The following is a 9,054-nucleotide window of genomic DNA, read 5'->3' as shown; positions in this document are numbered from 1 at the left end:
CAATGCCAATATTAGTCTCCTTTAGGGGATTTTGAGGGACCTCTTTACTGTTGAACAATTGTATTGTAAACTGGTACTGGATACACACACAGACGGTCTAATACTTGCAAATACAGTACCCTGTCCTTAAACATACATCCGTACACAAGCCTCAATCGGCCATAGATACATAGGCACACAGACACAGACACACACACACACAGACACACACACACACAGACACACACACACACACACACACACACACACACACACACACACACACACACACACACACACACACATTCAGGTTGCCTCCTTTCCACTGACATACAGTATGTCCATGATACAGAAAAGATGTAGGAAATACAAGCACATGTCTAGTCTAGTCAAGTATTTTTTTTGTCTTTTTTCGATCACTAGAATTTGACACAGTTCCTAGTCTCGGTTCTTGTGATGATTCATCTTTTAAAACATACAATAGACGTTTGACTCAGATCTGAGGAATTTGCTGTTGTGAAGGATCCCATAGTTACCAAACTCAAGGAAAAAAAGGTCAAGACTCTTTCTATTTTAGGTCTGTCAAGACAGTGGTTTGTGTCTAATTTTATTTGCCTTCCCAGAGCCTCCTCACCCCATATTTGAATTAGAACATCTGCAGGCTTCAAATAGACTAATGCACTCACACCATATGCAGGATGGGTAAAAAAGGAAGACAAAACTCAAGCCTAGCCTACCATACATTCAGACACAGCATGTCTTTACATTGCACTACAAAGACCTGGCATTAACCCCAATGCCAATTGATCTCCATCACAGGTTAATGCTTGGCTGAACTTATAAATGTCACTGAGAGGGGAATGGAGAGGCCTAGGATGGTGTAAAGCCATTCAATAAGACGCTTTATGAAGTGAGCGGCATCAATGATGCCCTCTGATTGGTTGCTTCACCACTGGCTGCTCGTGTTAGGTGTGTAATTACCTTGAAACCACAGCAAGGGCTCTTGGGTCTCAGCATAAAGTCCACACCAGGGTCACTTACAGCTGGACGCTCTGTATATAATATAACATAAAATAGCTTGGATGGAATAAAGATGAAAAGAAAGAACACACATGGCAAGAAAAGCGCAAATGAGATAAATCCAGAGCATTTAAAATATTCCCCCTCCCCCATTTTTTCCCCCCTGTACTTTAAATGAATGGAATGTAAAGTGGTACAATGCTGCCTGCTGTGGTAGATACAGCATATGGCAAATTGCTCTAACGGTTAGCGCTGATGGATGCCATCTCAGGCCACGCTCCGTTCTGAAGGTCTCTGCAGCAGTGCCGCTCTCTGGGCCAGTGCTGCTGTGTCGTGTGTCTACCGTGAGTCCTGTGAAGAAACCGAATGCCGTGGCTCTCGGGCGCCTGGGACTCATCAGATGCATTTGGATTCAGGCCTCCTTCCTGACTGCCAATGAGCCTGCCAGAGGCAATGGCCAGTTTTCATAATACAGAGAGGGTCTGCTTAGCCCTTAAAGGTGTAGGTTTTTGAACGTTCTAAGTTCCGCAACAATTGAAGGTTCTAAAATTCTATGTTGAATTCAATGAACCCAGATATTCTTTAGAATGTTCATTTCTCAACATTCCCGTCACACCGGTGTGACGGTACTCCTTTAAGGGTTAGTAGAGCACTGCTGAAGTCTTTTCAGTCTAATCCAATGTGTGCATGTGCGTGTGCGTGTGCGTGTGCATGTGCGTTTGCGTGTGCATGTATGTGCGTGTGCATGCGTGTGCATGTATGTGCGTGTGCATGTGTGTGCGTGTGCGTGCATGCGCGTATGTGCATGTCTGTGCATGCGTGTGTATGTCAGTATAGAATACCCCTTCTTTTCGAACCTCACTAAAAGCAATTTGGCCTTTAAGCACCTTGTCCCTATCTAAGACTATCTAACGTCTCCATTGATTACAGTTTGACACACATCAAGCCTAGTCTTCTTGTCTTGTGTCTTCTCTTGTTTAGTTTTCTTAAAGAAAGATACAAAGAGAGAGTTCTCAAAATCTGAGCAGTAATATCTAATACCATTCTCTCAGGCGGTTCTCTTTGTGGCGTAATGGTGCCATCAACCATCAGCGGCCTTGTGTTGTTGCACGTCATCCCATGTGTAAGAGGTTGGAGAGGGCAGGTGCAGCTGATCATGAGCTGAGCTAAGTGCACAGAAAAGTTTTTCTATTGATTTCTGTTCTTCCAAACCACATGCAATCATACATTTCAGATAAGATGCATTGTACAGTGGATACCTATTTTTGTTCCCTCAAAATTGAGAATGTGCTTCTATTCGGAGGGTTTATTTTCTCCAGAGTCACAGAAAAAGAAATCCTACTTTAGACCGATTGCAAGTTAAACAGCATCAAGCGCTACCTGCTGATTCACCATCGTCGTGTCCGATGATGTGTTGGCCAGGCGTGCTAATGCAGATGGATCTGGCTCCCTGAGCCCTATTCTCTCTGCATGGCCAAGCTTGTGTCCACTCTTATGCATTCTCAGCAGGTGCAGAGCCGCCATGTTACACCACACCGCTGTGTGGACGCCCTAAATTGTTGTTGTTGTCCATCAGCGTGTTTTTACTTCCCGGCGCCAATTAAGATCACAGACCAGTTTGTTCGTTAATTAACCTTGGAAGGCCGGGGGGTGAGAGTCAGGGGCTACAATTGTCCAGGATCAGTGGCCAATCAGTTCAGCTGATTTAACACTAGGCATGAAGCGATGACTGGATGCAGGATTTTGGTCTTTTTTCTCAATTTTTTAATCCACTAAAAGTTTTGTCGATTAAAAAATTGAGAAAAAAGACCAAAATCCTCCATCTAGCCATCGCTTCATGCCTAGTGTTAAATACAGTACAGTACAGTAAGACATGATAGGTGCTTATGTACCTGAGTAAATCCTATGTACTTGAGTAAGTCCTATGCTAAGAGATGAAAAACTACATTAAAGGTAGAGTTTGCACTACTGATTTAAAACACTTTTATAAATAAAATCTGGTGAATATCTCCTCATGACCCTTTAGTTAGTCTTGTCAGTGTATTCACCCCTTCACGGTTCACGTCACAAAATGAGTGCGCATATCGGAGTCAGAAAGCTTTCTATCCCATTGAATTGTGTGTGTGTGAATTGACTGAAACGTCAAGGGAACGTCAAGAAAACTGCCTATTTGTACTACTTTTTTACCTGTATACACACTGGGCTTGTCAACCAGATAGTTGTATATGGCGGGCCAATGAATCTCTGGCCACTTGCTAACCTCGTCTACCCATTCTGTTATCAGCTCAGGATCAGGCAGACAATAGCCATTAGCTAAGACTACTAAGGTACAGTTTGCGGTGACAATGACCTGGGACAGCTCAACATGCTGGTCTATTAGCTGTTCCATTTTTCTGACCCCATGCTGCACGCGCACCCAACCTAGGCTCTGGATGTTTACAAACATTGAAGAGGTCTATACACTCATAAAACTCTGATGTTCTGGCACAGCAAAATGGAAAACAAACAGCGTTGAGTCATAAACTGAAAAAATAGCAATTCAAGACAATCAACACATTAGTTCAGGAGCACAGAAAAGAGGGGTGCAATTTCATTGATTGTTGAGCTGAAACATCATCAACTGTTACAGAATTGTAGCCTAAAAATCTAGACGCGTTCCAGGGCTAGTCTAGCAACTCTCCGTTGGCTTGTGAGCTCCAGAAATCGAAACTCAATCAGGCCAATGAAATCGTTTCGTCGTTAGGTGGGCTTAACATAATGATTGATGGCAGAGTTGCAACGGTTTGGCTTGAATTCCCTGCTACTTGAAAACAAATAAGATGGATGTTGCTGTTGGCGAACAGTGTGACACGAGTTAAGCTTTTATTAAGTTGGCAAACGTTTGAACTAGCCAACTAGCTCTGCTGGTGGGAAACGCATGGGACTCATAGCGCTGCCGCTGTCCTATTGCGTGCAGAGGGAATTTGAAAGACAACTGATTATCCCGCCCCTCGGACTGAGCACTGCGAACGGTGAGTGCCCAGACCCTACATTTTAATGTGGGTCTGGCTCGTCAGACTAACAGAATTGCAGACTTTCCCTTTAATCAAGTAAAGGGCCGTTCACACCAGAAACGATAACTATAACCATAACTATAACCATAATAACAATAAAAGTGTCCACACTGACCAACGATAACAAAAATCTCTCTTTGTGTTGATGAATGTGATGGCTAAGAAATGTGATGGATTCTGATTGGCTGTCAGCTTTTTACCGTTCTCAAAATTGTTCTGAAAATGATCCCCAACAATATTGTTCTGTCGTTATAGTTATAGTTTATGTGTGGACGTCGTCATTCATATTAGATAGAACAATATGTTTTGCTGTTATCGTTATAGTTATCGTTCTTGGTGTGAACGGCCCTATAAAAATAAACAAACAAAATACTCTGCAAAAAAGAGCTGATGAGTATTGCAGTGATCCAAGGAACGAGATCTCTGGATGCATTCCCAAGAGGTAAATAATCAAACTACAGAAAAGTAATATAAGCTTAACAACCAAGGCAAAGCAAGGAAAAAGTTTTGCTGTGCTAAATGGAAACTGTTGAAACAGATGATTGGCATGGAAAATCGTTTATTGTAATTTATCATCAAAAAAAGAGTGGTATACGGACGGGCCTTGCATTTTTGTGCCGGTAACAATTTGTGCCCTGCAGTATAGCCTTGATATAACTGAAATACGGAAATGCATGAGTGGCGCTTCACCAGCTTTCATTTAATCAAATAACTTAGTAAGTATTACAGGAGGTCATTTCACACTTGCTTTAGCATTGTTGGGATGCCAAGAGCTGCCTCACAGAAAGCGTCTCCATTAACAAAATAATGCGTCCACCATGGCGGCCTTGCTTGGATTTGTGAAAGACATTGTTAGCTTTGTTTCCAGTCAGTGTATACGGCTTGATATTTCATGCGGGTACACCTACACACAAATAAACAGATATACTGTGTGTGCACACACACTGTACACATTTACACACACACACACACCAAATCAGTTACACATACAGGCACACACAGACACACACACACACACACATACACCCACATACATACACTCAACTCAACTCAACACTGTACCTCCTAAACTAAAGTGTGTCATCCTGTTGTCCTGAAAGGGGATTGGGGGGGGGGGGGGGGGGGGGTGTTGGGGGGGGTATTTCAACTGCACTCTGTGGCCAGGCTGTACCACAGACCATATGGCTCCCGTGGTTATGGACCACCTGAGGCTGTGCTGGTAATCATTGAAGACAAGAGCCACTTGACACCAGTGTGACAGATGGCGTTCCTGGGAGCCGGCGAGCGAAGGAGAGAGAGAGAGTGAGAGAGAGAGAGAGACAGAGAGAGAGAGAGAGCAAAGCGAGCGCCGCTCAACCTCAGGGGCCGCTGGAGCGACAGTGGAGGTCCCGTGTCCTGCGCCGGTCATGGTGGAGAAGGCACAGGCGCGAGACCGACGGCATGTCAGGGACGATTAAACCTGATTGGCCGTTGGTCTTTCTTCCTTGTTTTTTTCCCGTTGAGTGCGCACCATGCCTGAGGCCATAGCTTGGAGTGGACTTTGACTCACGTAAGGGCACTTCTTAAAAACAAAACAGAGCCCGGTAGCAATGGCTTTTCAGAGAAGGCCCAACAGGCAGCAGATGTGAGCGTCAACTCTAAATAAGGTGTCAAAGATGAGCTGGGCCGGGAGTGGACAATGCCTTTTTAGTCTGTGTCCACTCTTTTCCTGTGTGATGGAGAAGTCCCATGTTGCACGCTATCTGACTAGCTTGGTCTCGCTGCTTAGAGTCCCAGTTAATTATGCATCCATGAAGAGGTGCGGATTAAGCAACTCAGTCTGAAGTATATTTCAGGATCCTCTCAAGAACAAGTACCTAATCAACGCTTCACTTATCTACTTAGCGCCACGATGCAGGTATTTTACAGGCCTTGCCGTGGAGTGAGGGTACTTACCTTCTGCTCAGATTCCTACCACACTCACCACTGACACAGTATTCAGCTGCAGGGGCCCAGATGAAAATATCATATCGCTCACACAACATGGAGCTCTTGCTGAGACTCAAGAGTTTGCTAGAACTATTTTCTTTTTCATTCCCGCAATGTGAAATGTATTTAATTTTTCTTTTGAGGTTTACTGTAGTGGAATGAAAAGTGCAGAATGGAAAGGGCTTCACTCTCACCATGCCGCTTGCTTCTGAGAACAATGCTCAATCAGAGAACTCTAATCATCTCTGAAAGGATTCGCCTCCCACTGACACCGCTTGGCTGGAAATAGTAAATGATAGCCTTCGCATATGTCAGCTAGAGGAAATGGCTATGCATCTAGTGGGTCATTGTTCTAGCAGTGGTGCAATGCAGTCAGAATTGCTTGTTTAAGACACCCACAGCCAAAGTGAGATTGTGGCTGATTGACTGAATGACACCAAGGCAACACAAAAACAAGGTGCACTTCCGTTGCTTAAACTGGTTTGAACCGCAGCATTTAATTGAGACTGAACTTAGATCAGGACCTTGAGGCTCTGTTTGTAAAAAAAAAAAGGGGGTCTTCTTGAGCCAAGACTTCTAGTGTATGTGGGAGACAGGGGACTCTCAGGATGTAGGCCTGTAAGCGCTTCGATCCAAACAGGACAGCTTGCCAGAAGAGCATGGAGGAATTACTCAGCATTAATAAACAATGGAAATGATGGTGATGGGTTGTTCCCGTGCTCCCAGCAAGCGCTCTACGATGGCAAGCAAGAGTGTTTTCAAAACAATAATAGCTCTCCGGACATGTGGCATGTTAATATTTATGTCCAATATTGTCAGAGGTCCCAGGGTTGCATGGGAAGTGCTTTGTGGGTTTTTGGAAACAACACAGTTGAACAAATGGCCATTTGAGCAGGGACATGCTGCCACTTTAGAGTTGGCGATCGGACAATTAAATACATTAACACAATAGCATCATATCATATCAAACAGTTGAGCATGCAGGGAAGGGGCCCATTTGTCCAACCTTTGTTCAGTCAGGTTCTATTTCAAATCCAATGAGGTTTTAGCACAACAACAAATTGATTTAAATCGTTTTTTTTTTCTTTTGTGAAATTCTCATCAAATTACACTCATAAATACATAAAACGGTCGTTCCATTATGAACAACAATTTCAACTGCCCTAATGTGGGTCTTAGTCAGTTTAATGCAAATTGATCTAATATTAGTTAGGTATGAATATCATTAGGGTGTCCATCTCTGTAAGCTTGCTCTTTCAGACCGTTAGTTTGATTTCCCTTATGAATATGACATATTGTTCCAACTTTGTATTTTTCCATTCCAAGGACTACGCTTGTTTACTGAATCAGGAATCAAACTGATGGGCCACATCAAATGGACAGTAAATCTGCCTGCTCCCATCAGATTAGAAGGGATTTGTTTTTTAGACAGTAAATGGGGGGTTTGCTTGCCATCTGACAGACAGGAAAGCAACGAAAGCTTAGTCTGCTGATGTATGGAGCTCTGGGAGTGCAGTGTTTGTCTTCTGGCGCCAAACGGCCCTCGGCGTTTGAGTGTCTGTCTAGCCATTAGTGGCTGGTCATCTCAGCAAGGTGATTTTTCAGTGTCAGAGGGAAAGATGAGAGTGATGTCTCTCTTCCCAGGTTGACTGCATTATGCCCATATAGCAAACACAGGTAAAAATGTGGGGTTAAAGTGATTTGTTGTAACATGAACCAACTCTAACATTGCAGCTTGACAGTGGAGTTTCATGTTACTTTGTGTCATGGTGTTTACATTTTATATTTTTTCCCTTCAGACAGAAATACCATTTTTGCTTCATAGCACATTTTACATGTAAAGCACATTTTCATGAACATAATCTTTTCCAGTCTTGTGTACATGGATTATGTGTGATTATTAAGTGTTGCACAAGTGCACTGCAGATCAACAGCTTGCAGGACAACAACAGCTCCTGAATTGTACAGGTTCACCTCAAAGAGGTACGAGTATTGGAGAGATTTCTGAACACCCCCACTACCATAAATACATATTTACAGCATCAATAATTATCTAAATATACCACAATAATAATTTAAAAAAAAACTATTAATAAAAGTAAGCCTTTTCTCAATATCATCCAGCTGCAGCCATAAATGGGCATTACGATGCTGGTGGGGTTGTGCAAACAGGAACGCCCCCTTCTTCTTCTTTTTCGCCTCTTCTGCGGAACTGCTAACTGTCAACATCCGGTCAATATTAATAATATTCACTCATTAGCTAGCTAGTTAGATCAAACACATGTTTCAAAATAAGATCAAGTAGTCTATAGGCTACAGATAGATGTTAGCATTGACTAACTTTAACCGGCATAGGCAGAAGTTTTGCCGCTTTTCCACCAAGCTTCGTATCCGACTGAATGCCAAGTTACCCATTCATTTCAATGGGAACCTCTGTGAGAGCCTGTGACCGGAGCTCACACAGATTCCCATTGAAATGAATGGGTAACGTGGAGTTCACAGTCGGATACGAAGCTTGGTGGAAAAGAGCCCTTAGCTAGCATCGAGTAGGGTTGCCACATGCACTGGATTTCCCGGAATTGTTCTCTTTTTTGAGTGACTGTCCCGGATAATTAATAATATTTCCCGGGACACGAATTGTCCCGCTTTTTGGTGAAAATTAACTTCTCATTATAACTTCTGCTAGTTTCAAACAGGGTTGTTCTTGGTTGTGTTTATCGTACATCAAATCTCGTGCACCGACATAAAAGGCATGCTTTTTGGTGATTGCCAGCAAAAATAGAGTTTACATTATTACCTAGCAACTGCCGCGCAACCACAGACCCAGACCCCACTTTGTAGTTACACGCCTGTCCTACAGTAGTTGCTCTGTAGGCTAACAGTAGGGAAAGGAGTCCAAAGCGAGGGCTTGTGTCTGCGTCAACGAGTGCATCAGGGCAAAAATAAGAAATTATAGGAAATGTTTCAACATCGTATTCACCACGCGCATCACGCACAAGGGCACCAAGGTACAGAGGGGGTACCAAAATGTAGC

The sequence above is a fragment of the Alosa sapidissima genome, chromosome 8, assembly GCF_018492685.1.
Source record: "Alosa sapidissima isolate fAloSap1 chromosome 8, fAloSap1.pri, whole genome shotgun sequence".
In the NCBI taxonomy this organism is placed as follows: Eukaryota; Metazoa; Chordata; class Actinopteri; order Clupeiformes; family Clupeidae; genus Alosa; species Alosa sapidissima.
The sequence above is the reverse complement of the archived record's forward strand: the minus strand, read 5'-3'. Positions refer to the sequence as shown.